General features: G+C 42.7%; 1 protein-coding gene across 1 annotated transcript in view; it reads left to right on the top strand.

Moving 5' to 3' along the window:
* The window catches only part of ZMAT4 (zinc finger matrin-type 4), a 160,531-nt gene that overhangs the window by 124,668 nt on the left and 9,398 nt on the right, over positions 1-26,465 (top strand).

Raw genomic sequence — 26,465 nt, 5'->3', positions numbered from 1 at the left:
TGGATTTTAATGTGTTTCAGCCTAGTCACTGTCCACCTTAGTCATTTCTCGTAGCAGTTTCCAGTCTTGTTATGAAAGAACTGTACAGGGTTTGACCTTTGCTGCTCATATGCAGCTCTTCATAACATTCCTTCTTCTAGGGTATTGTAGTGTCTGAGCCTCAGGCTCTAGCACACGTTACAGTACATATGCATTTCTGGCGCTATGTTCCCCCAACCAGGAGGAGGGGGAGTGACAGTGGCACCACCTGGAGCTGCTTTCTGCCCCTTCCTGCCTGTCTCCCAGCACAGCCTGTGGTATGGATCTGTCCCAGGCTTGCCCGATCCATCCCACACAGCTTGGGGCTCCCATCTCACCATGGGCTGGATGCTGGGGAGAGGAGCCCCGAGCTTCAGAGTCTGGATCTGTGCGGGTCAGGGGTTCCTCACCCCAGGTCTAGGAGAGTTAAAAATGGAGGCATTTAAGGCACCAGTGGGCTGCTGTTCTGAACTATGATGTGATTTGGAGTTGCAGATAATGCAGTATCACTAAATCGTGCACTAATGGATAGTGAGAGCCAGCTGGCCTTTAGCTCAGGTGGTAGAGTGCAGGGCTTTAGGCCCTATGCTTGCAGGTTCTAACCCTGGGGCCAGCAACCTGGGTCTGTGGGCATTACACAGTGATCAGACTCTTCATCTTGGAGGAGAAAATGCCTGAATGGACAGTTCATGGACCCAGTTCTATACCTTCAGTGGCCCCAGCAGAAGTCCCCTGCAAAGAAGTATCCAGTAGTACAGGGCTATTGTTGTTACTCCTCCACCAGCCCTTCGCTTGCTCCTGGTACAGGAGAAAGGGGGATATTGTTGGCCCATGACTCTGTTCAGGTGACTCCTCCCACTTTCAGCTGGTGTAAATTAGAGCAGACTAAAGGCTGCTCCAGCTGGTGCTTGGGATTGTGCTGGTCTCTGGTTCTATCTGACAGCGAGGAGCGGTGATTTACTCACTTCTCTCTACAGTAAACTCTTTCATATCTGGTAGCCCCGGGAGGTTGCTGGATAGTCAAATATTCTGGATAATAGAGAGGTACACTTAGCAATGCATAACACTAAAGGAAAACAAGAGTAGATATTAACAAACAAAACTGTACACTGTAAACTTATCCTATATTTGCTGTATTGATTTGTATTTCACTATACCGTACTTGTCGAAAACGTAACTAAAATTTACTTACAATTAAAATGCCAGTTATTTGAGAGTTCTGGATAATAGAATGCTGGATATGAAAGAGTTTACTGTACTTGCACTCTGTGCAGCGTAGCTGGCCATGGGAATCTGATTTACTGACATAAATCTGCATATACCAGCAAAGTCAGGCCAGTTCATTTAAAAGTGCAGGTCTGGTCAACTTCTAGCCATCTACTAATTGAAATGTTACCAGAACTTTCATCTGCAGCGTATGTATGAAGTCAGGACCAAGCAGTTGAGTGCATAGGCTTTGCTTATGGGATAAATCCCTGTTCCAAGCCTCCTCGAGTCACATGAACCACACTGTTTAATTCCCTTATTTTTGTTGGGTGAAATTGCCCTCTTATTGCTATTAAACATAGTTTTTGTTGCAATTATCTCGCCTGTGAAATTAGTATTTCAAAAATCTTCTTAACAAAAAGGAGATGACATTTGTTTAACATCAGTGGCTTCCTGAACAGGAGGCATGTTATTCACTGTTCATTATTCTCTCAAGCTTTCAGCAATCATATGTAATTTCAAATGATTTCACATCATTTTCTACACGTCAGAGGCTTGACATACCATTTGATAAGAGAGACATGTGATCACAACACCCTAAGGGTCTTACTGCAAACAGAAATTTTGTTTGCTAATCATAACTTTCAGTTTCTGTCTGTGATTTCCATTTATAGGCTCAATCCAGTGGGAACAGGCCTGGTTAGCTGGTATAACAATTGCAGAATATCAGTTGATTCTATCTCACAGTCTGAACCAAGTGGTTGATTTTAGGACTTATTAAAAAAGAATACAGGGTCTGGTGAATGCCTGTGTAATTTAGCTGGCTCAGGGGTATTCCTGAGTTAGGCTTGTTCAGATAAATTGAGACTCAAGCCCATTCTATTACGTCGGCATTCTGTTTTGATTAGAGTTGCTCCTGAGTCAAAACCTCAGGAGTGCAGGTGTGAATCCAGACCCTAGAGTTAAAGTTAGCTTTTGTGCAACAAACAAAATTAATCTAAGTTCAACAGTATTACTATTGTTAATGTATTTTTTTTTCAAAATCACTTCAGTCCCCAATTTCAAAAGCAATTTAGGAGCTCTAGTCCTGGTGCCCCATTCTTAATTACAATCCTGGTCTTTCTGCAGACCTGCCCTGCTCTGTGAAATCACTGAAATGTAGGTCTTCCATAATGGACCACATCAGTGACCCACCAAGTCCAGTATTTTGCCTGTGGAAGTGAGAAACACTTTATGCTTCAGCGGAAGATGGAAATCTGTCACTCTGAATAATTCTCTTGACCAGCTGAGTGTTGCTGTACTTGGGACAAAAGACTCCTTCCTGACCCCTGCAGTGATCAGTTTATGCCCTGAGACACAAAATTTCATTGCTAAGATCCTACTAGACACAAGGAATAAATATTGAGCTACTGAGCACAAAATCACCCAGCCTCTGCAGGAATTACGTTGAGTAACAGCTCAGTGAGAACAAAGTGGCAGTGCAATGTCATGCCTAGGAATAACATGTCAGATCTACTACAGACAGCCGCAGAGGCAGCAAAACACCTGGGTTTGGAGAGTGGCTCAGCAAACACTGCACTGTGCTGCAGCGTCGGCCGATACTGCCTTCAGATTGCTGCAGACTAAGTTGGCAAAAGAGTGGTGGTGAGAGCCTGAGTCCTCTGGAGACAAATTCATACTGCTCTTGCAAAGAAGGGTTTCCAAGCTGCTCGTGGTCCACACAGGTGGAAGGTAGCCTCAGTGGTGTTGTCTGCCAGGGCTCTAGACTTTGTCCCTATTGAAGAAGTTCAAAGAACCTTTTGGAGTCAGAAAGATATCTCTGACTCTAGGCTGCAGGCAGGACTCCCTCTTTTTCCTTTTCCATCCATGGGCAGAATAAATTTTGTTATGAGCACCAAGTCATGTGCACATGTGCACCACCAATAGAGAGACATGCTGGCCACTGCGAGCAGCTGTAGGCGCGCTGCGAATCACCTGGGTGGCAGCTGAATCTCTCCTGGGCATCAGTCTGAGTGCCCAGTGTACAGGAAACACTGGTTGCAAGTACGAACCAGCCCTCATTCAGCATTTGCCTGTAGGAAATGGGAACCGCCAGGACACTCTTTTTGCGCTAGGCATGCAAAAAGAAAGCCAAGTGCCTTGATTCATGTGCCTTGATTCAAGTCACCTGTTGTTCATTCTGAACTAAAGAGCTCTTGCCCCAATTCCCAAAAGGAAAGCACAGGCTCTTTCACTGGGCTTGGGGGATGTATACATCATTTTTTCCAGCTTCTAAATAGTTCTGCTTGGCTAATGGGCCATATTCATTTTATCAGGCTCCTTCTTCAGAGATGCAAATTCAGCATCAGCGTTAATGCCCCATCCTGATGGAGGTGGAAGGGATTTAAAACTGTTTGTTCTACAAAATGTGTCCCAGCTCTCAGAATAACAGGGTGGTCAGAAAGTGGTCTTTTACATACATATTATGACAGGCTGACTGTGATATATCTTCCTCCACATTGTTCATTGTGAGACTAACTGTCTTCTGATATACAAGAAAAGAGAGGTAGGGAGACCCCTGGACTGCAACTTGCTTTAATCTGTGCAAATTTGCCCAGTTTACTTTCTCTCATATGCTCCTTTTGTTTCTGTCAATAAGCTGTGCAAATTCTATCTCACGTGCTCTCTATTCTCTATAGGTCATATTTTCTCACTATTCACTGCATGGCAAACTCATTTCTTTTTCAAGTCATCCCAGGTGGCTTGCAACATCATGTTTTAAATATTAATTCTGTTTTGACTGCACTGGGAACATGATGTTTGATGCATTTTATAGTATTGGGGTGAGCAGGGTATCTTATACTGTAGCTAAAATTCAATACTCTTGATTTTCTCATAATGGCAGTAATAAAATATGTATTGCTAAATATGAATCCGTATTTGAGAAAATGGGGAGCTATACCTCTGGACAAATGAGACTTATAGAAAGTTAAAGTATCGACTTTTATTTTTTTGGCCAAGTATTTGCTGTGAAACTTTGAAGTCTTATTTTCTTTTCTGAAGTAATAAATAGAAAAACCCCCTTAGGCCACACAACCAAGTTATTGCGAGATAACAGCTGTTATTCAAAATAGCTTTGCTGTCATCTACACTAAGCACATGCTATTTTGAAATAAATTTGAAACAGCGAGTGCATTATTTCGAAATCATTAAAACTCATTGCTGGAAGTATAGGGCCTGTTTCGAAATAACTATTCAAAATAGGCGCTGTTAAGTGCTAACCCACATCTTATTTCAAAATAAGTGCTATCCCCTGGCTTAACAACACCATTTCCAAAGCTAGGTCAAAATAGGTGCTATCTTGAAATACATTTTTGTGTATAGCAGCCCTATTTCAGAATAGCTTATTGCAGAATAGGGCTGCTGTGCAGATATAGCCTTAAAGGCATTACTTCTCTGTTCTGCTTCAGTTCTAACTGGAGGTATGTGGGATCATGAGAGCATAGCCCTGGAAATCAGGTGCTTTGCCTGAGCTGAGCAAGGTTTTCAAATTAATCAGCAAGGGATGTTAGCATGTCAGCTTGGAGTCCAGCACAGGGTCTGCCTGAAGAATTCCTCACAGGTGTCAGACCTGCCAACTCGATCGTTTCATAAACTCCGGTTCTCCTAGTCAGCAGGTCCAAAAAAGCTAAGGCTGTCACCTGACAGCCTTTTCTGCCTGGTGACACGCTTTAAAGCTTTGTACTATTCTTCCACAAGCAATACAAGAACATGAATTTTTGTTTTTCCCCCCTAACGCCTTGCTGCATTTCAGTGATGTTTGGAGCCCTGGTGATGTTTAACCAAATGTGAAATATCATACCAGTTTTTCTGTGTCCACAAGGACTTTATCTGTCAAAGCAGGTTATTTTTCTCCAAACTTGACAGAAAATTTCTGTCACTGTAATTGCCTGTATGCTGCAGCAGGTATTCTAGAACTTGGAGTATTAGCTCACCTAAGCTGTGTCTACACGTGCACGCTACTTCGAAGTAGCGGCACTAACTTCGAAATAGCGCCCGTCGCGGCTACACACGTCGGGCGCTATTTCTAAGTTAACTTTGACGTTAGGCGGCGAGACGTCGAAGTCGCTAACCTCATGAGGGGATCAGAATAGCGCCCTACTTCGACGTTCAACGTAGAAGTAGGGACCGTGTAGACGATCCGCGTCCCGCAACGTCGAAATTGCTGGGTCCTCCATGGCGGCCATCAGCTGGGGGGTTGAGAGATGATCTCTCTCCAGCCCCTGCGGGGCTCTATGGTCACTGTGGGCAGCAGCCCTTAGCCCAGGGCTTCTGGCTGCTGCTGCGGCAGCTGGGGATCCATGCTGCATGCACAGGGTCTGCAACCAGTTGTCGGCTCTGTGTATCTTGTGTTGTTTAGTGCAAGTGTGTCTGGGAGGGGCCCTTTAAGGGAGCGGCTTGCTGTTGAGTCCACCCTGTGACCCTGTATGCAGCTGTGCCTGGCACCCTTATTTCGATGTGTGCTACTTTGGCGTGTAGACGTACCCTCGCAGCGCCTATTTTGATGTGGTGCCGCGCAACGTCGAAGTTGAACATCGACGTTGCCAGCCCTGGAGGACGTGTAGACGTTATTCATCGAAATAGCCTATTTTGATGTTGCTACATCGAAATAAGCTATTTCGATGTTGGCTTCACGTGTAGACGTAGCCCTAGTGATTTATTCTGTCTTCCTATTATAACATAATATAACTAAGCAAAGGGAGGGGACTACAGTGAGGAGGGGCCCATTCCATGCAGTGAATATGAAAACACACCCTGAAAGAGAGAAATTAAAAACACTTTCCTCCCTCCCCTGCTGGATGCTGACTGTCTTTTCGCTCCCAGCTGACCCTCCTCTTCCTTCTCCTTTCACAAAGCTTTAAAAACAGTAGTATTGGATGTCCAAGTCCAGGCTGGTGATCCAATTGGTTGCCTCAGTTGATAGAGTGGATGGCAGAAGTACCAATGTGATGAGGTCATTTGAGAAACCCATGAGGTGCTACATAGTTTGAGGTCCACTTATGTGGCGCACACAATGTCTGATGGTACGTCTAGACCGTTTGGAAGATCGACCCAGTTGGGGTCAATCTTCCAGAGTTTGAGTTTGCACTTGCAGTTGAGGTGCATGAAACCAACCTATTGGGGTGAGCAGTCAAACCCTCTACTCCCCGTATCGTGAAGAGTAAGGGAGGTCTACAGGAGAGTTTCTCCCATTGACCTCCCTCTGTGAAGATGGTCAGGTAAGTCAACTGCAGAGAAGTTGATTCTAGCTACACAATTGCCATAGCTAGAATTGCGTATCTGCAGTTGCATTACCTGTCTAGTTTAGACCAAGCCTCTGTCCCTGCTTATAGAGACAGGAAGTGCCTCCTTCTGCCCCATGATACACAGATGTGATTTGAATTGTACCATATTATCTGTGCAAATAAAGTCATGGGTTTCTTCATCTGGGACTTTAATGAGTTGTCTGTTGGGCATGCTGGCATCCTGCCACCTTGTTTACCATTTTGAGTTCTTGTACCTCAAACAAATGGTTTTCTGGACTTCTGTTGGTACGTTTAGGTATTCATGGGGGGAAAAAGCCTGGCAGTGGAAATACGATGGAAAGCCTGCAAATGATATGCATCATGAGGAATTTGAGATGGGTAGATATGCACCAGTATGGGGAGCCATGATTGTAATACTGCTATTACTGCATAAACAAGGATCCACATGACGATGTCAAGAATTGCCAAGTGATGAGTGGGAGCTGGGTGTCTAAAGAGATGAATACTATTCTGTGGGAGAAGAGACAACAGCCAGTGAAGAGGTCCACAGAGTTTTTCATCTGCTCCCTATCTTAGGATGAGGACCCAGGCATGGTGCTAGGACTTCACATTTGTGGTAGATAACAGGAAACTGCGTGAGAAGGTTGTTGTTACGTGCTAAGGCAGAATCAATGTAGTCAAATTGGCAGGCAAATCTCTCTCAACAGTGTCTCTGATTGAACTGCATTGGAGATAGCTGACACTTAGTGGAACCATAGAAGGATAGAAGTGGGCAAATATAAAAAGAGGTATAAAGTTTGGAATCTTTCCACCCAACATATGTGACTAGTCAACAGTAGTAAATGGAAGTTGCTGCCTTAGGTACATTGAATTCCAGTTTGACAGCTTTAAACTTCTCCCAAACTGCAGCAAGCATAAAGCAAATTGCTTTTTGCTCCATCAGGACACAATCAATCAATTCTGATTCTTATTTAACATTTTTTCCTCACTAATCTCTTGTTACTTTTGCAAAGTAAGTGGTCTCTGCATGGGCAAAAGCCATGGAGAGAGACTGGCAAGTCTTTGAAAAGGTTTTTATGCAGAAATTAATTACGGGTTCTGCTTATTGCTAGCAGTGAGCTGCAAGTTATTTAGGAAAATCTCTTCACTTTGGAAGCTGGTCCAGTCTGTGAAAGGTCTATGTTTCAAGGAATGAGTTGTGTGTCTCTTCCTTTGCTATCTCTCATATATATATATATTTGAATAGAGAAAGTGAGTTGAGAACCTAATATAAAGACTTCATCCTCTCTGTATTTATAGCCTTCATGTCTATGTGTTTCTGTACAATGACAAATTAACTGGCTATACATCTCACTTGGTATATCAGACCTAGAAACAAAAAAAGAAAATGAGATTTCCATAAAACATAAAATCAGGAAGAATTATCTGTCTAGCTCAACATCACTAATTCGTTATTTATTTAACCTTTTGAAGGAATAGGCTGTACAGTAACAGCTGTTTCCCAGTGAGAATGCTTAGCACACATCTGAGGAATTATTTAATCTTGCCTATAAGGTCTGCAAGAAGAACATCAGCTGTGGACTTGCAAAAAGGACATGCAAGTGTCCATCACAATGTAGGAAACTGCTCAGTAGGCTCCAGCATCCAAGGAGAACAGCCAACCAGCTCAGAATGGAAATACTGTGCCAATATACTCTAATAGCAGTGCACCAAGAGGTCTAAGCAACTGGGAATGAGAACTTCCCAATTCAAGTATTTAAAAGTTCAGGCAGAATGCCTAACTACCATCAGAAGTCATAGTACATAGGAATCAGAACAGAACCAGCCCAGGTCTCCATGTGCTTCCTTGGCACCAGTCTGTTCTGGTCTTTCCTTTGGACTTTTCTGACTGCCAGTAAAAATCTTGATTTTTGTTTTTTAATGGAAAAATGGGGGACATAAATTCAGACAGACACTCTTGAATTTCTTGCACTGGGAAAATGGAATTCTCTAGCTAGCACCATGGAACAAGTGCCTCCTGCCTGAGAGAGTTCAGCTATCTCATGGAGGAGGAATGAAAGGTACCAGACGAGGTGATGGGATATTGCCTCCAAAAGGCAAACACAACGGTGTTCCCTAGAATAAAATAATCTTTTGAGTTGGTTGGTCTCTAGACTTTGGACTAGAGATGGCTATGGAGGAATATCATCCCTGGAAGTTCCTGTAGCAATAGAAATCAATAGTGATTAGATGCAGATAAATCTTGAAAAATTCTGGCAGAGTTGGATTTCCTGTATGTCCTCAGCCCCTAATTTCACTACCAGCAGTAGAAATACTTTTGGTTCTATGCTGTCATTTTTACTTAGTGAAAAAAGAGTTTAACAAGTGCTCCAGCAGAAGGTGTTTTAATGCACTTTCTGCAGAACGACATTAATGACTTTATTTATTAATATTTTATTTGAAAGATATAGGCATGTATTCAATTTTGCATGAATATGGGTCAGGTTTCATGGGGGGAAACTCTAATGTGTGATTGTACAAAGTAAACAAGTACAGAAAGAACATTCATCTTTCCTTATCCCTAATTCTAGCTCATTACTGCTCACCTGTATAACTGAAAAAAAACCACTATCCAAGTGAGCTCACTTTCCTTTATGACCTATTTTATCTCCTCCACATCCCATCTGTTCTAATTGTCTTGACCAGTCCTGTGAGGTTCCATGCTGATGTGCTAGCTGCCTGTGCTGTTGATAAAAAGGCAGGTCAGGAAACGCCAACAGTTTTGAAAACAGGTGGCTTGTTTTTTGATATTTGAGGTTTGCACATCCTAATAGATTTTAGGTTCAAAAATAAATCCTCATTTGTCACATGACACAATAAGGAATGCGCTTGTACGTGGTGGGGGTAATTTGTGTCTTAGAGTTTTGATTTTCATTGGTATGGCTTGCATAAAAATGGCTGGATAACCCTGCTGCTTATTATTCCATGCCATGGTCATTGCATCTGGCAGCTCATGGCAAATTTAAAGCAAGAGATTCTAAAGATCTCAAGCTTCCGTTGAAGCACCCAATCAAGAGACAGATTTTTTCAGGAAAATCTCAGTGCCCTTTGTATCCCAGATAAGTGTGGAGCTCCTTTGAAGTCTAGCCATGAATGTTCTGCATGAGCCTAAACATTAAATTCAGCTGGTGTCTGACAGCTAACACTGAAGTCGTGACACATTATCTTCAACCAGACATAGGTCTGTAATAATTTAAACCTGCACCAGATGTGACCCCTAAGTAGAACGCATTGAAAAAGCCAAGATTTCTTCCGTTAAAAATACTTGGACAAATTAATTTAAACTTTGTATTATAAGTGAAAAATCTGATGCAAAACGAGAAATTTTGTTTAGCCTTGCTGTTCAAGACACCTTTCCTAGATTCAGCTCAGTGCACAGAGAGAAAATCCAAAGGCTTGGAATCAGCTTTGCATGGGATTTCTGGGCCCCTTTTAGTTTGGGTCACAGTTGCAGCATTATTTAAACACGGCTGTTTGGCAACCAGACCAAAAAGTCCTAACTTGGGCTGCCCTTGTATATATGAACATATTTCTGACTTGCACAAAGGCCATCCATGCTAATTCTGGATTCTAAATCCAGACCTCAGTTGATTTAGAAGACCTGTATCCAATATCCTCCTTTTAGGCTGTCTGTGTTCATAAATCTGAGTCAGCAAGAATACCCTTAGTTTTGATCTTATGCCCTGTAGTTCCCACATTAGCTGTTCTCCTTTATTCGTTGTTTAAAGCAGGTTCTGTTTTGTAGATTATACAAAGCAAATTTTATTTCTTTGTCATACTTCCTGTCTTTTCACACTTTACTACTTTTAATATGAAAGCCTGAAAACATATTCCAGTTCGGAGATTTTGCAGATTTAGGTGTCATGGATGCTGATGCTGTATCCAGCGAGTGATGCTTTTTGCGCTATGTTGTATTGGAGTCAAACAAAGAAAGGGTTAATTATCTCAGTGGCCACGTCTACACGTGCCAGCGACTTCGAAGTAGCGGCGCCAACTTCAAAATAGCGCCCGTCACGGCTACACGTATTGGGCGCTATTTCGAAGTTGACATCGACGTTAGGCGGCGAGACGTCGAAGTCGCTAACCCCATGGGGGATGGGAATAGCGCCCTACTTCGACGTTCAATGTCGAAGTAGGGAACATGTAGTCATTGCGCGTCCCGCAACATTGAAATAGTGGGGTCCGCCATGGCGGCCATCAGCTGAGGGGTTGAGAGACACTCTCTCCAGCCCCTGCGGGGCTCTATGGTCACCGTGTGCAGCAGCCCTTAGCCCAGGGCTTCTGACTGCTGCTGCTGCAGCTGGGGATCCATGCTGCATGCACAGGGTCTGCAACCAGTTGTCAGCTCTGTGGATCTTGTGCTGTTTAGTGCAAGTGTGTCTGGGAGGGACCCTTTAAGGGAGCTGCTTGCTGTTGCCCTGGAAGTGCTAGTCCGCCCTGTGACCCTGTCTGCAGCTGTTCCTGGCACCCTTATTTCGATGTGTGCTACTTTGGCGTGTAGACGTTCCCTCGCAGCGCCTATTTCGATGTGGTGCTGCCCAACGTCGACGTTCAACGTCGACGTTGCCAGCCCTGGAGGACGTGTAGACGTTATTCATCGAAATAAGCTATTTCGATGTAGCGCGCACGTGTAGACGTAGCCAGTGTGTTATACAACTAGACTTTTGTTCACTATGAACTACATTCAAGAGACCAAGTAATCATTATCAGTCAGGTTTATTGCCTTAAGGCAATAAAAGTGTTGTACAGGAAACAGTGTCTCTCTGGGGTGAGTCTCTGAAAGCATGTCTCCTGCAGCATTGTTGCAGTCACCTCTCTCCAAAGTGGTGCTCTCACAGTTACAAAACTAAAAGCATCTTTTTAAACCCCACCTGTTTACCAGTAAAAGGTACCGTGTATGCCACCATGCACCTGATGAAGTGGGTCTTTGTGCATGAAAGCTTATGCACCAAAAGATCTGTTAGTCTATAAGGTGCCACAGGGCTTCTTGTTGTTTTTGAAGATACAGACTAACATGGCTACCTCTCTGATGCATGTTTGCCATGTGAAACTCGAGTTTAACCAATCAGCTTTCTGCTTTGTTTTGCTGATGACATGGGGTATCTCTTAACTCTTTTATTCTGAATGCCTGCACTCCAGGTACCACGTGCATGATGGTACTTTGCAGATCCATAATACGGTAGAACAGTGTCTTATTCTTGTCCATTGACACATTCCATTACTGGCCTCTAACAGTAACTCTCTGCCTGTAGCTATCATAAAACCTGACAACTTTCATATCTACTTAAACCAAGCTTACTTCACTCAGTGCAAAGAGTTATGGGATATTTTGCATAAGAGAATAGGCTACATACCTGCGATACGATTTGTGCTTAATGCATGCTAATGTATACGTGATGCAGAGAATATATTTTATTAATATGATATGCTAGCCAGCATATATTGGTCAAGAGGTTAAAATAGAATCCCTGTAAATCCCTGTATTCTTGCCAGTGAAAGATGCTCTGTGAACACATAAAGATGCAAAAGTGCAACAAATATGCTTGCAGAGGGCCAGATCTTTAGTGTTCGCCGTGGGGTATCTCCACTGATTGGTACAGACAAATGTCATTATTGGCACCCTATTTCAATGGAGCTAATTTAAGCAGGTAGGGATTTGGCTCCATGTGCCTAATAGATTGGGAGAAATGTATTATTTCTGAGCTTGTTACATTCACCTTTTTTGATCCTTATCATTCCCTATCTTCACAATAGCTCAGCATTTTGTTGAAATCCAGCCTGGTGCCTCAGGATAATTTCAGTGTGTGACTTCTGATATTAATCTCAAATGCCAGCTAGCAAAAAGTCCAGTATAATGCACACTAGCTTTTGAGCTGTACAGCCAGCGCATCTTGCCTGTCAAAGAGGAGGATCTGGCCAGGAAGCTCACTCAACATTGATGTCAAGTATCAGAGGGGTGGCCGTGTTAGTCTGGATCTGTAACAGCAAGGAAGGGTCCTGTGGCACCTTATAGACTAACAGAAAAGTTTTGAGCATGAGCTTTCGTGAGCACAGACTCACTTCATCAGATGCTGGTCTTGGAAATCTGTAGGGCCAGGTATAAATAAGCCAGAGCAAGTGTGGGGATAACAAGGTTAGCTCAGTCAGCAAGGGTGAGGCTTACTACCAGCAGTTGATCTGGAGGTGTGAACACCAAGGGAGGGGAAGCTGCTTCTGTATTTAGCCAGCCATTCACAGTCTTTGTTTAAGCCTGAGCTGAGGGCGTCGAATTTGCAGATGAATTGTAGCTCAGAAATTTCTCTTTGGAGTCTGGTCCTGAAATTTCTTTGCTGTAGGATAGCTATTTTTAAGTCTGCTACTGTGTGGCCCGGGAGATTGAAGTGCTCTCCTATGGGTTTTTGTACATTGCCATTTCTGATATCTGATTTGTGTGCGTTTATTCTTTTACATAGAGACTGTCCAGTTTGTCCGACGTATATAGCAGAGGGGCATTGCTGGCACATGATGGCATAAATTATATTGGTAGATGTGCAGCTGAATGAACCCACGATGGTGTGGCTGATCTGGTTAGGTCCTGTAATGGTGTTGCTGGTGTAGATAAGTGGGCAGAGCTGGCAACGAGGTTTGTTGCATGGATGGGTCCCTGAGTTAGAGTGACTGTGGTGCGGTGTATAGTTGCTGGTTAGGGTTTGCTTCAGGTTGTCAGGTTGTCTGTGGGCAAGGACTGGTCTGCCTCCCAAGGCCTGTGAAAGTGGGGGATCATTGTCCAGGATGGGTTGTAAGTCCCTGATGATGCGCTGTAGAGGTTTTAGCTGAGGACTGTAGGTGATGGCTAGTGGTGTTCTGTTGGTTTCTCTCTTGGGCTTGTCCTGTAGTAAGAGGCTTCGTGGCACACGTCTGGCTCTGTTGATCTGTTTTTTCACTTCCTCAGGTGGGTATTGCAGTTTCAAGAATGCTTGGTAGAGATCGTATAGGTGTTTGTCTCTGTCGGAGGGGTTGGAGCAAATGCGGTTATATCTTAGTGCTTGGCTGTAGACAGTGGATCGTGTGGTGTGTCTGGGATGGAAGCTGGGGGCATGAAGGTAGGCATAGCGGTCAGTGGGTTTACGGTACAGGGTGGTATTGATGTGGCCATCATGTATTAGCACCATGGTGTCCAGGAAGTGGATCTCCTGTGTGGACTGTTCCAGGCTGAGGTTGATGTTGGGGTGAAAGTTGTTGAAGTCCCGGTGGAATTCCTCCAGAGTCTCCTTCCCATGGGTCCAGAAGATGAAGATGTCATCAATGTAGCGTAAGTAGAGACGGGGTGTTAGAGGACGAGAGCTAAGGAATGGTTCTGTTGAAGATAAGCTACCCTTTTGCTAATCAAAGGTTTCCGCCTACAAATTTGGCTATAACCTTTTATGAGTGACTAAAATAGATGAAAACAAACAAAATCTGCAGCTGTGTTTTAAAATCAGGCTGAAGTGTACTGGTTTGGAGAGAGACAGAGAAACAGAACTTTCTCCAAGCAATTAGAGCAATCACGACTTTATTCATAAGGGCTTTATCATTAGGTCCCTTAGCTGATGGCAAAAAAAGTAAATTTCTCATTTTTGCCTTAATAAGGAAAGTGCAAGTAACTGGTATGAAACACGCTTTCAATATCTGGGTCAGTTCTGTCTGTGTAAACAGTTTCCACTGGGTTTTCTATGCCATATTCTGGCGGTGTTGCTGCTATTGAAGATAATTTGAAGAGACTCAGGAAGAGACATGGTGAATCTGGGACAAGATATGGATGTATAATTGAATTCATGAGAGCACTAAGGAAATGTAAACGGTGCACATGTTCTGGGCTGGCCCTCTCCAGAAGGGTAAAATTCACCCTTTGGATTTTACCTGCTGGTTTAGAAAGTTTTACTGTAAAGCAGAGGTGGCCAACCCACAGCTCTTGGAGCCATGAAATATGGCTCCTGCTTAGAGCCACGGGCTGGGGGTGTTGTCCGCCGCTCTGCACACACACCCCAGTGCTTGGAGGGAGAAGCACGTGGCAGCTCCATTGAGTCACTGGTGTTGGGTTAAAGTAGTGGGAGGCTGGGGGTTGCCTGGCTCTAGGGGAGGGGGAAGGCATTGTATTGGAGATTTTTATATATAATATGTATTATGTGTATTTAAATCTCTATCTAGACATCATCTGTCAATACAGATATAAAAGTAAATATACAATATGTGGCTTTTTGCACTCTATCCACAGCTATTTTGGCTCTTAGTTTCTAACTGGTTGGCCACCCCTGCTATAAAGTCTATGTTTTGACTTTACCTAGGAGTCTCTGGTAGTATGCTTGAGGTTCTTGAGCACTAGTCCTCCTGCTGTGCAATGAAGTCTGTTCTCTGTCACAATCAGTACATTGATTACAACCCTTCCCCTTCCTTCCAAAGATCCAATATTTCTCCCCAGCTTTACATAAACAGCACTCGTCTGGCATTATCACTCTCTGATTTTAAAAGTAGCAGAAAACTGTTCAGGAGCACCTGATAATCACAGGGAGTCACTGGATTTATGTGCATAAACAGTCTGAACATGTAATTCATCAGGTTCACAGGAAGTCTTACTCATTGCTTCAAGAACAGGGTAGTAATGTATTACAGTCTAGAATGACCTTCCAAAACACTTCAAAGTGCAGAATGTAGACTCAGCATGAGGGTTGACAGATGGAAGAACAAATTTGAAAGCATGAGTGAGATTCATTTTCACGGAACTGGACTGCACAATAAATCAAGCAGTATCCCTTCTAGCAGGACAGCCCGTACATTGACAGGTACTTGGGAGGCATTTACAGGAGGATGAATTATGTGACATCACCAACATTGAATTTTTATGTGTAAAAATGATGGTTGCATTGCACAAAGGGAATGGCAGCCCAAGACAAGTGTGCTAAATGAAGGTTTTAACTTAAACAATTACATGCACACAAGTGAACACACTAAATAACAAAGAGTAATGGAGCTTGGAATCATTGCTAATTTGTCTGCATCCAGCTAAATGTACAATATTGCTGCAGACTGTCTGCATGTGGCAAAATTTTTGGCTGGATTAAGTTTAAGGCTTTTTTAAATTAAAGTTGTTATATAATGAATATTTCTGCACAATAAACGTGTCATTATGAGAGATTAGCAAATGATGGATTACTCACAAGCTCACGCTGTTAGGAAGAGAAGCATGTCAAGCTGAAAGCATTAGGTGGAGAAGTTGAATCTGCATTACGGTCCATTGTTACTTCCTCAACAGGAGAAACAGAATGTAGACAAGACTGGTGGAATGTCCACACACAAAATGAGTTTTGTTGGCAAAACTCAGCACTTTCACCGGCAGCTTTCTGCCTCCCAGCCATGAGGCATAACGCTGCTGTTGACAGATTCTGGCAACAAAAAAACTCTGTGGGTGCTCTGAGGGGCCTTCTATTGACACACAGGGAATCCATAACAATGGGCTGCCCTTTCCGTTGTGCTTCTGGGTGCCTGTTTTGTCGAGAGAGCAGCTGGGCAGAGTGCTTTTCCGATTTGGGTTTTGTGTGTGGCCTCACGGACAGAAGTTTTGTCGGGAATCTCTTCTGACAGTGACTTCTGTCAACAGGTGGCTGTAGTGTGACCATAGCCAAAGTGTTTTGCAGTGAATAAGTTATTGGTAAGGGCAGCTTCCAGGAAGATTCTCATAGGGGTAGGAGAAGCAGGTTTTTCTTCACGATGGCCATGGCACCCCTGGAAGACTCTGTTGGGGGTCCAAAGATGCTTTAGCAACACAGGAATTCCCAGAGTGGATCAATCCAGCCATTACTCTAGTTCTCAGCTAGTCCTGGTAACCAGTCAACATCTGAGGAAGGGAAGAGACGGGCTGGTCCAATAAGCAGTGTCACAGTTGCTTCCTTGTTTGCTTATATGCCAGTACTATCCTAGTCATTTGCTACACAATAAATACAAGCAATTATCCCATGTTTAAAGGTGGGAGCACTTCTCTCTTTACCACTTTTGCTTGGTTTGAGCGATGGATTTCTGAAAAGATTTTTGCAGAGAAATCTGATTAGACATCATTTGGATCTTACCACCTTCCTTCAGAACTCACACTAGTCTGCCTCAAGAGATGATCGTAAAATGAGCGGTAGGAAAATAACTGAGTGGCTTAGGTGGCACAAGTGAGAGTGTAGTGTTCTTCTAAGTTGTCTGCTAGAGGCACATTACCTCAAATGCTGACTGGCCCAGTGCTCTTCACAGCGACTTTTACTAAATGTTCTGACACAGCTGGAGTCACCAGAAAATAAACACGGCCCTCTGAATACACCTATATGCTTCTACATCCTTGAAACTGTAATTTCATCCAGTATTGAGGACAGAGAGCTATATGCGCGTGTTGAATTTTCCCCAGACTAATGCAATTATGTAAGTTGGGAAAGCTCTGATTGTTAACACTGCAAAAGCTAACCAGTGCTTTTTGTCGTTTTAAATTACCAATGACCAAGGGGCTTTGAGTTCAGTGAACAGTGTTCCCTTTTTTTGTGCATTTCCATTTTTTAATCTGACTGCATTAGAAGGAAAGCTTGACTCCCTACCTCTTAGAATCCAAATAATGATTTGCTGTATCCATAAGGAGAAGAAGCTGTTTAAGTAGTCAGATGGAATTCCTTACTATTTTAACACCCTTTAAATATTCTACAAGGGTCATATAGTACTGCCTTTGAGAGAGAGATTTTCTCGTTTCAATTGCCATTCTTTGTTTTCACACTAAGGCTATGTCTAGACTGCAGGTTGTTTTTTTTTTCTACTTTACTTATTTTGATGTTCTAAGTAATGTTGGAAAATCGCATTCACACAGCCGCAGCATTGGGAAATGGAGCGTTCTCATTTACAGCCACAGTTCATCACTGCAGCATTGCAAAAGCAGCTTCACATGGGCCAGTAATAACTGTGCTTTGTTCAGACACATTGCTTTTCAGCCTTGAAGGGCGGCGGGGGGAAGGTGTCAATCATTGAGCTGGAGTAATTATTTGGATGAAAGAGTCCAATTATTTTGCTTGGCTGTGTGAATACTTTGGTTTTTGTTTAGTTTTGGAGGAAAGGTTTTTTTTCCTCTTTAAAAAATGGGAGGGGGGCAGTGTATATAAGCCGTTAGATGGTTCAGGGTGATATTGTCAAAAGCGGCACACTGTTTTTTAAATAAATGGTCACTGAGTGGTGATGGTGAGGAAAGAGGTGGATTGAGTTATACTTGGTCAAAAAATATTAACATTGTCATGTTGACAGCAAATTTATGCTCTCAGAACTCCTGAAAATTCTGCCATGATCTTGTTCCCAGTGAAGACAACTATTTACTTCAATGGGAGACAACAGCAGGACTGTGGTTTGTGTTGTGTGCATGCACACCATCAGGACTCTGATTCATTGTATGAGTGTACTGCTTCCTGAGTGGTAGGGGAGAGAAATTTGTAAAGTGAAAGGCTTTGACACTCACAGCATTAGCAAAAGGTGCACACTTATCATGGAGCAAACTACATAATATTTGTAATACGTCATTCCAAATTATTTGTCTTTCACAAAGTGAATTGTTTGACTTTGTTTGCACAGCAGTATATCTAAAATGTGTACCATGCTGTTATGAATATGCATATTAATATACATTGATATTCTCTTTCTACAATAAAATGTTCTAGCAGGAGGAAAACATGACACCCCAGCTGCCAATCTCAGCATAGGATGAAATGAAATTAATGAAAACTTTAGCATGCTGATTGACTGACTGATTTCTAGGACAGACATAGGACTCTTCCTGCGGGTGGGGGGAGATCTTTCAGTCTGCCCAGTTAAGAGCTATAATTGCTGGCAAGGTTTCTGCCTACACAAGTAATTGCAATTCAGTAAGATGGTTACTGTATGCTTTTAAACGGAAACTGAGCCTTAAAACCTTCTTACCTTACTTTAAGGGTCACCAACCCATATCACTGCAGTCCTAATTGCTGACAAAATGTTTAAAACCTGGTTTCACTGAAAGCCTCAGTTTGCATATAGATGTTTTGAAAAGGATTTGGCGTCAGTCAGGAGTGTTCAGTCTTATTTTTCCCCCATCACTGTGACAGAACTTCATTGGTCTCTTTACTTCCATGTGCAGTGATGTGAAGAAATAGATACTAATAGTTCTGGAGGGAATGCTGAGCTATAAACGCAAAACACTGTTTGGTCTTTGCAAATGCCAAGACATAAGAGCATCCCTCCACAGGTTTGCAGTTTCTGGTCTCTTCCAGACAACCTAAGAAAGTCTTCTCTTGCATTTAGAAGAATTGTTGAATCCTTTTTCTTTCTATACTGTGTAGGTGATGTAGCAGTGATGCCTGAGTGTTTTTTAAAATTACCATGAACTTCAAATATTTGGTAAAGATGATCTTAACATGATATATGATTAATTTCATACATAAAGAAATAAGAAGAGAAAAGCTACATGAGAAAAATGGCAAAATGTTATATCTAACTTATTATACATGACAGAAATTTTTAATTTTTTGAAGCTCAGGACAGAAAGTTGAATCAGTAAAATCTTCTGTTATCTTGATGTGCTGCCCACTTGGGAGCAAAAATATCCTTATTTCTCAGAATTCACTCAGTATGATTCTGTGTGAGACTTTTTATTCGCACTCTTTTTCCTATCCCAAATAAAATATCAAACCAACCCTCCCAAATTCATGCATGTCATGTCCCATTTTGTGCCAGTGCTGAAATTAGAGAGGATTCAAGTACTTGACATTTGAATTTGTATTTTATTCCAGATTCAAAAATGGGTCTGTTTTGCCAGAAACCAGCCATATTTTGTCTATTTTTGTTCAAAAATTGACCTGTTTCCAAGTCAAAACTAACTAGCCTTTCCTGAGTGAAAAATAAAATAATACAAGTTTTGTTGGTATGCAATAACAACCATTTCACCAGATTTTCCAAAATCAAAATTAATGGGGCAAGAAATTGAACACATAATTATAGACTATCATGACCAAGTTTAGAATCACAGGAAACAGCCATTTTTCCAGTAAAATATTCCGTTATCTTTTGGAATATTTCAGTTCCCATCCATTGCTACTTCTTGGTTTCTAGTCTGAAATAATACACCCAGTTGTATGCACCAATATTATGTTTGAACACAGCAGTGATGAGAAACCATAGCAAATAATAAATACTAGAGAAAATCAGAACTCGGTTATGAACATGTAATAAATAAAAAATAGACTTTGTTAGAACTGGTGATTTTATAGGGTTTATTGTATAGCTGGGGAAAAATCCCTATATAATTAATTATATATTAGCCATAAATAGATCAAATTTAAGGATGACATAGATTACATACTTTGACAGAATTATTGCATACTTGGCTCTGTGGGGAAAAAATACTGTGGAAAGTCAAGAGAGAGACTATTACATGGTACATTAATGCAATATTTACAAAGTTCAGCAGTCCACAGCTAAACATCCCACAACTCCCACATTTCTAAACAGAGCTCTTCAATTAGGCCTAAAGTGTTCAAGTCAGACCTGGGCACAAGTGAATTGCTGCCACACTGAAATTTAACCACGGAGCCTTTCTGAACTCTTCAATTTCATTTCTTGTTTGAAGACTAAAAGTGAAATTATTGTAACATTAGCAGTTTACTGTAATTCCATTGTGTGTATAATATCAAAGCTAATATAATCAGAGTTACCAGGGAAATCATTAGATGGCTGAAATATATTTTTAAAAGAAGGAGGAAAGATTAATCCTCAAAAATCCCCTGTGACATGCAGAATACTGAAGGAGGCAGCAAAATGGGGAAATTTGTAAGGATGGAGATCTGTGATTAAGTAATTCATTTATGTAGAATTTTGCTATAGGAAAAGTGTCTTGGAATTACCATCTCCTTTTCAAGGACAACCACCAGAGATACAGGTTTTTCCTTGATGTTTTAATGAATCACTGTGACTTTCTGTAATTCTTTTTTTGAATCTCACATCTCTTTTTCCAAAGAGGAGAATAATGGGGTTGAGTTGTGTGCACTTCTTAAACAAAAAGGAACCTTCATCCTTCCTTCTGGGACATGGGCATGCTAAGAATTATATTCCCTCATCATCTCCAGGCCTGACTTGCTCCTTTCATACAAAGCAAAAGGCTTTTTTTCCAGTAATGCAAACTGTGCAAGAGCTCTATAAACCAAATTGTGATCTCAGCAACTGCAAAATTAGCCATGGAGTTTGAGGGAATGGACCTTGCACATAGTAGCTCTTTTAAGTGTGACCCTTCCTTGTACATCAAAAAGAAGTGGGGTGTGTGTGCGGGCAATTTAATATAGTGAGGGTTGGGGCTGTCAGTCCCATGGAAGTGACCGCTCACAAGCAGCGTTCCCTCTAATTTTTTCCATCCATGGGCAAAATAAGTTTGCCTCTGTGCACTGAGGTATGTGTGGATGTGCACCACCAATGCTCACCGCCTCAAGGTAACCACTGTACAGCTCTCTGAAGAGCTGCAAGCCCCAGCTGCAGAGAAGGCCTGCTTCACAGAACGCCTGTGCGGCCCCATTTCTGTCAGCTGCATTGCACAGGCTAAAATGGTGTGTAAGGTAGGAAACAGTATTTTTGGTGAAGAAGCACAGGAGGGAGCAGAAATTAGGCAGCTAGCGAAACTGACTGGACTCTGCACGGGGAGCAGATCTGTTGAGTAAGAAGGTATCATTGCCCAGTAACCAGGCTAATGACTGGGGGAGGGGAAGGGCAAAGGAGGCAATTGCTCCCCAGGTCTGGCATTTCAAAGGGCCCTAGCGCTCCAGCCACCAAAGTGGCACCAAAGTAGCAGCAGCGGCAGCCAAAACTTCGGGCCCCTTTGAAACATTGGGGAGCACTGTGCTGCTGCTCTGCATGTGGCTCTGAGGGGGTAGGGGTGGGGACAAGGCGGCCTATCCTAAGCCCCACCCCTTCTGCCATTGGGCCCTCCTCTTCCAGGGTGGGGAGCCAGGCCACCCTCTCACCTTGCCCCCGGGATGTCAGGACCACTGCCAGTAACTATTCAGAGCAGCCCCAGGCTTTAAGGCAGGGATGAGTAAACTTTTTACATCAGGCCCAACTTGTCTAACGTAATCCAGACTGATGGAAAGTTCGGCTATGTTCATATAAAAATATCTTCTGGCATGTGTAAGAAAATGATTGCATAAAATGTAAAAACTTCCTGAATCGGTATTTCAATGTGAATACACAGACATAAAAACAGTAACAGATTTCAACATTTTAAATGAGCTGGACGAGCCTGAAACCCAGCAGCCGATCATGCTGCGCCCCCTCTTCTGAAATTTCATGCCCCCCAAGGGGCCCCTCTCCCCCACTTTGCGCACCCCTGCTTTAAGGGAACAGCACCTTAACATGTGACTCTGTCCTTATGGGGCTCCAGTCTGTGCTTCTAGCTGCAAGTGTGAATAGAGATAATGAAGGATTCTGGCTTCTCCCTTGGCCCTTTGTAGTGATGAAGGCTGGAAAGGGTCAGGCCATAGCCAGTTAGACTGATGTAAAATGGCTGCCAATCATCCTGCCCATCTACCCACCTGAGCCTCCACCTGCTGCTGTGAGCAGCGCTCGCAGCCCTATTCTGACTTCCAGGGGAACGGGATCAAGCCTGTGCTTTGCAGCATTTTGTAGCTCTCTAGCAAGGGATCCTTCTTCCTCCCCACTCCCTTTCCTCTAGACTTGGTTTTATCCCACATTCTCTGCAAGCTCTGCCCACTGCTTTATCTAAACCACACCAGCAAGAGCCACTGTGAAATGCTGCTCCTCGATTGGTCGGGGAGAGCAGCAGAGCTCTCAGCTTGTAGTCAAGCGTTCTTTAAGGATGGACCCAGGAGGCGTTAATTATGGGCTGCGAACCTCAGATAGTTCCAAAATTCAGACATGTAAATATCTGTGTTTTGTGTGGGTTTCATTCGTTACTGTAGCAACTTGAAGATTCATGTACTCTCTCTCCCCTGTATCCTCAAATGGCCTGTCCTCAGTGGTGACATGTTCTGTAAGCCTTTAAACAAAACCAGGACCACAGTGTGTTTTGCCTGCAATCCACATCAACTCTCACAGGCTACTGCCTATTCCTGTGCATTTGCACTTCCTAGGGATAATATGACCTGCCAGGGATATTCATAAAGAGAGATAATAAAAGGTAGCTCAATTTCATCCTTGAGGAAGTGCCCAAGCTGCAAAAATATTTTCATAGTGCTACATGATGTTGCATAGTAGTTAGAGCACAGAATGGACTCTTGGGTTCTCGCCCTGGTTTTACTGGTGATATGTTCTGTAACAAGCCATATAACCACTCCGTGCCTTAACTTATCTAGGTGTAAAAGAGCTGTACCCTGGGGCATTGTGAGGCATCGATAACATTTGTTGAAGTGCTTTGAAAGCCTCCAGTGAAAGATATTATATAAGGGCTGAGAGCTGTTGTCGTTATGCTTATTCTGTAACATAAACTGTTGATTTCTGCCTTGGGGAAAAATATTATGAGCTGAGCGAATCCCCCATTTCCTGACCCAGATCACTCATGTATGAAAACAGAATGAGACCAAAAATTAATTGAGATCTCCATTGTCAGTAACCTGCAGATCTGAGGAAACTTCTCAAACAATATTGCTTTATTCCAGGGTTGTAGAAAATCATTAAAGAATGTTTCGCATAAAAACCTGTCCAACAAGGCAAAATGAGAACATTAGCATGTAAATATGTATTTGATCTATCATGCACTACGCAGCCTAATATCTTCTCCAGAGATGAGAGAAGAGCTCTAAGACACTAAGCCTGAATATGTGCAGGTTGGCATACAAAGCGCAGTTTCTCCATACTGTTGCAAACAAAAAAATAATGTAGGGCACTTTTGAAAGACAATAGGTAGCATGTTATCCCAGGAAAGTGCATTTTGTCATCACCTCGCCATATACCGGTGCAGGCTGGCTTCTAGCAATCTGTTTTCAACTTTTCAGGGCAGGGCCAGTTCATATCTGTGTATTTGACAACAGTGAGCACAGTCAGCCTTAAACAAAAATTCTTTGTAACCGAGATTTCTGCCTGGTCAAATAAATAAATTCCCTTTCAGTGCAAAGGAGTCAAAAATGAGCCAAAAAGAAGTCCTCCAAGGATGCTAAAGTGGCTGAAGAGAATCCAGCCAATCAGGGGCCAGGAAACCCTATAAGAAGCTGAGGACCTGAGTGAGCTCAGTGTCTCTGGATCCTTGAAGAGGTGTTGATTATCACTGACTGGCTGATGGAGTAGCAGGACCATGGGGAGAGCTGTTGTGGGTGAGAAACTGTGGACTGTGGATAGAACCCTGAGGCAAGGGTGAGGACACTGTCTCCATGAGGGGAAGACCTGGAGGCACCACTCTGCTGGACTGGGAAATGGACTTGAAGGACACTGGCAGAGGGCACTGGGATGGGCCCCTGTTCAGTGTACTCCAGAATGGGTGTTTGATTTACACAGGGGTCTGTCTCAGCCAGAGGGCTGAGCAGTTGTAAAGGCTGAAGTTTAGGCAGTGCAGGCATGTGCCCTTGACCAGATGGGGACACTCAAGGTGGGGTGAGTGCCCCCTATTACAGGGGTGCATAGATCCACCTCCACCTTCTGTCCCTACCTGTCTACGTTTATATTTTACCTTAGTTGGCAGGTAACTTACTATCAGACAAATCCTCAGAAATACAGTGCAGTAAAATGTAACTGTAGAGCACATCCTCTTTGCATTGCACTTTACATCATAATGCTTATGAAATTGTGCATACTCACAGCAGCATGTTCATGTACTCTTCAAATTTTAGAAGCCCAAATTGCAACTTAGCCCAATTTGAACAGCCAGTCTACATGTTAATATCCTGGATCTTGGTTAGTTCTCTAACTCGGAGACTTGTACATGAAGATGAAGAGCAATTCTCTTTGCAATTTTGCCCATAAAGCTTTGTGCCTCTCCTGTGTTTATAAATGAGCATGTGTCTATTTAATTGTCTGTTCCATGCCCTGCAGTCTAAGCCTGGAAGCAGAAATATGAATTTGGTAAACAGGACAGTTTAAATGAAGCTCTTTCCCTATAGAAGATTGTTCCAGGGGAAATACAGACCCTAATGCCACACTTCGGAAGGCCCCAGGTGACAAGTTCTTTCTTATAGACAACCTCCCAACCTTATGAGGATTCTCACTAGCAACCACAGGCTATACCACAACAATAGTAATCCTAATAATACTAATACTAAACCTTGCAACAAGCCCCATTGCCAACTTTGTCCACATATCTGTTCTGGAGATGCCTTTAGTGGACCTAACCACATTAATTACAGAATCACAGGCACATTCTCCTGTTCCTCAACTAATATCATATATGCCATCATGTGCCAACAATGCCCACGCACCATGTATATAGGACAGAGTGCAAACACTCTTCAACAAAGAATGACTGGACATAGAACAGACATCAAAGAACTCCAAATACACAAACCTGTCAGCAAGTACTGTAATGGAGTGGGGCATTCAGTTAAAGACCTGAAAGTTTGTGTTCTACTGAAAAGGGATTTTAACAACTGTCTACAGAGGGAATGCTCAGAACTAAGCTTCATATTCAAATTCAACACATTAACACGTGGTTTGAACAGGGACAGCAATTACCTGACCCATTATAAGGAGTCTTTTACATACTTTGATGTTGTATCTAACTCTTAACTTCCCAACCCCACGAACCCTCTTCCACCGTCCCTCTGCTCTTCTGATTTGCCAACCTTGGTAACAATTTTTGGGCCTCTGTGCTTTATATATCACGTCTGTTCTCATATGGCTGTGATCTGAAGAAGTGGGTCTGTCCCACGAAAACTCATCACCTAATGAATTATTTTGTTAGTCTTTAAAGTGCTACAGGACTGCTGGTTTGTTTTGAGACTCTAATGAGTGCCTGTAGTTTAAAAAGATGAGCAGTTAGTCTGATGAAGTGGCAGCATGTACTCAGTACCACACTTACGTGCTATCTCGTCTTGCCTTTACTTGGTTATTTAATGCATCTGATGCATGTGCAGAATAGGTCTCCTGTAGTTTGCAGTGTGATGAAATGCTAAACATTTACTTAAAAAACATATTTGAATTGAATTGAATCAACAGTGCACTGGACAGAAAGACGAATTGGTTAGGGGGTTGTTTGTTGTTATTTTTTTAAATAGATGCTACATGAAAACACACTGGTTGAGATATTATTTCTTGTTTCTTGGTATTTGGCCAGCGGCCCAAAAAACCTGTAGAAACAGCAATTTGTTTATTGCGACAATAAACATGAAAACTAAAGTTAGCATGTCAGGAGCTGCTTTGTGTGGAAGAGTGGAACATTAGTAGGAGCCCTAGAGAGATATTGTAACCAACTCTAAATGTGTGGTGCATCATAGCACATAGCTCTAGGTTTTGGTAGGCCATCCTGCAACATGGGTCCAATAGAGAAGTGAGCAGCACCCCTTATTTGGGGAACATTTCCAAAGGGGATCAGCAGTCAACATGCACCGTGTAAATCTGGTTAGTTACAGGACAGCTCGTCCCCTTGGAAGATCTGTCCCTGACTGTGTGTGTTGAGCTCTTCTGAACATTGTGCCTATCGCTCTAATAATGAGGGTGTCACACTGAACTGTGCCAACTACCAAACAAAATGACAGAGGGATGGGGGCAGAATTCCTCATAACCACTGGGTCATGTGAAGTCACTTTTGTGGTATAATCATGGGGAAGGAACTGACTTATGTAATAATAATAAGCAGATGAGAGACTGGTATTTATTCAGGCCACTCTACTGCAGTGATGATTTGCCTTCTTGCTGAGACTCCACTGATGTTTGCACTATTGGACATTATGTAAGAACCTAAGTTGGTAGGGAGGGAATTGGTTTTTTTTTAAA

The sequence above is a fragment of the Carettochelys insculpta genome, chromosome 31 (genome assembly GCF_033958435.1).
Source record: "Carettochelys insculpta isolate YL-2023 chromosome 31, ASM3395843v1, whole genome shotgun sequence".
Lineage (NCBI taxonomy): Eukaryota > Metazoa > Chordata > Testudines > Carettochelyidae > Carettochelys > Carettochelys insculpta.
Note: the sequence above shows the minus strand (reverse complement) of the source record. Positions and strands in the feature narration are given on the sequence as shown.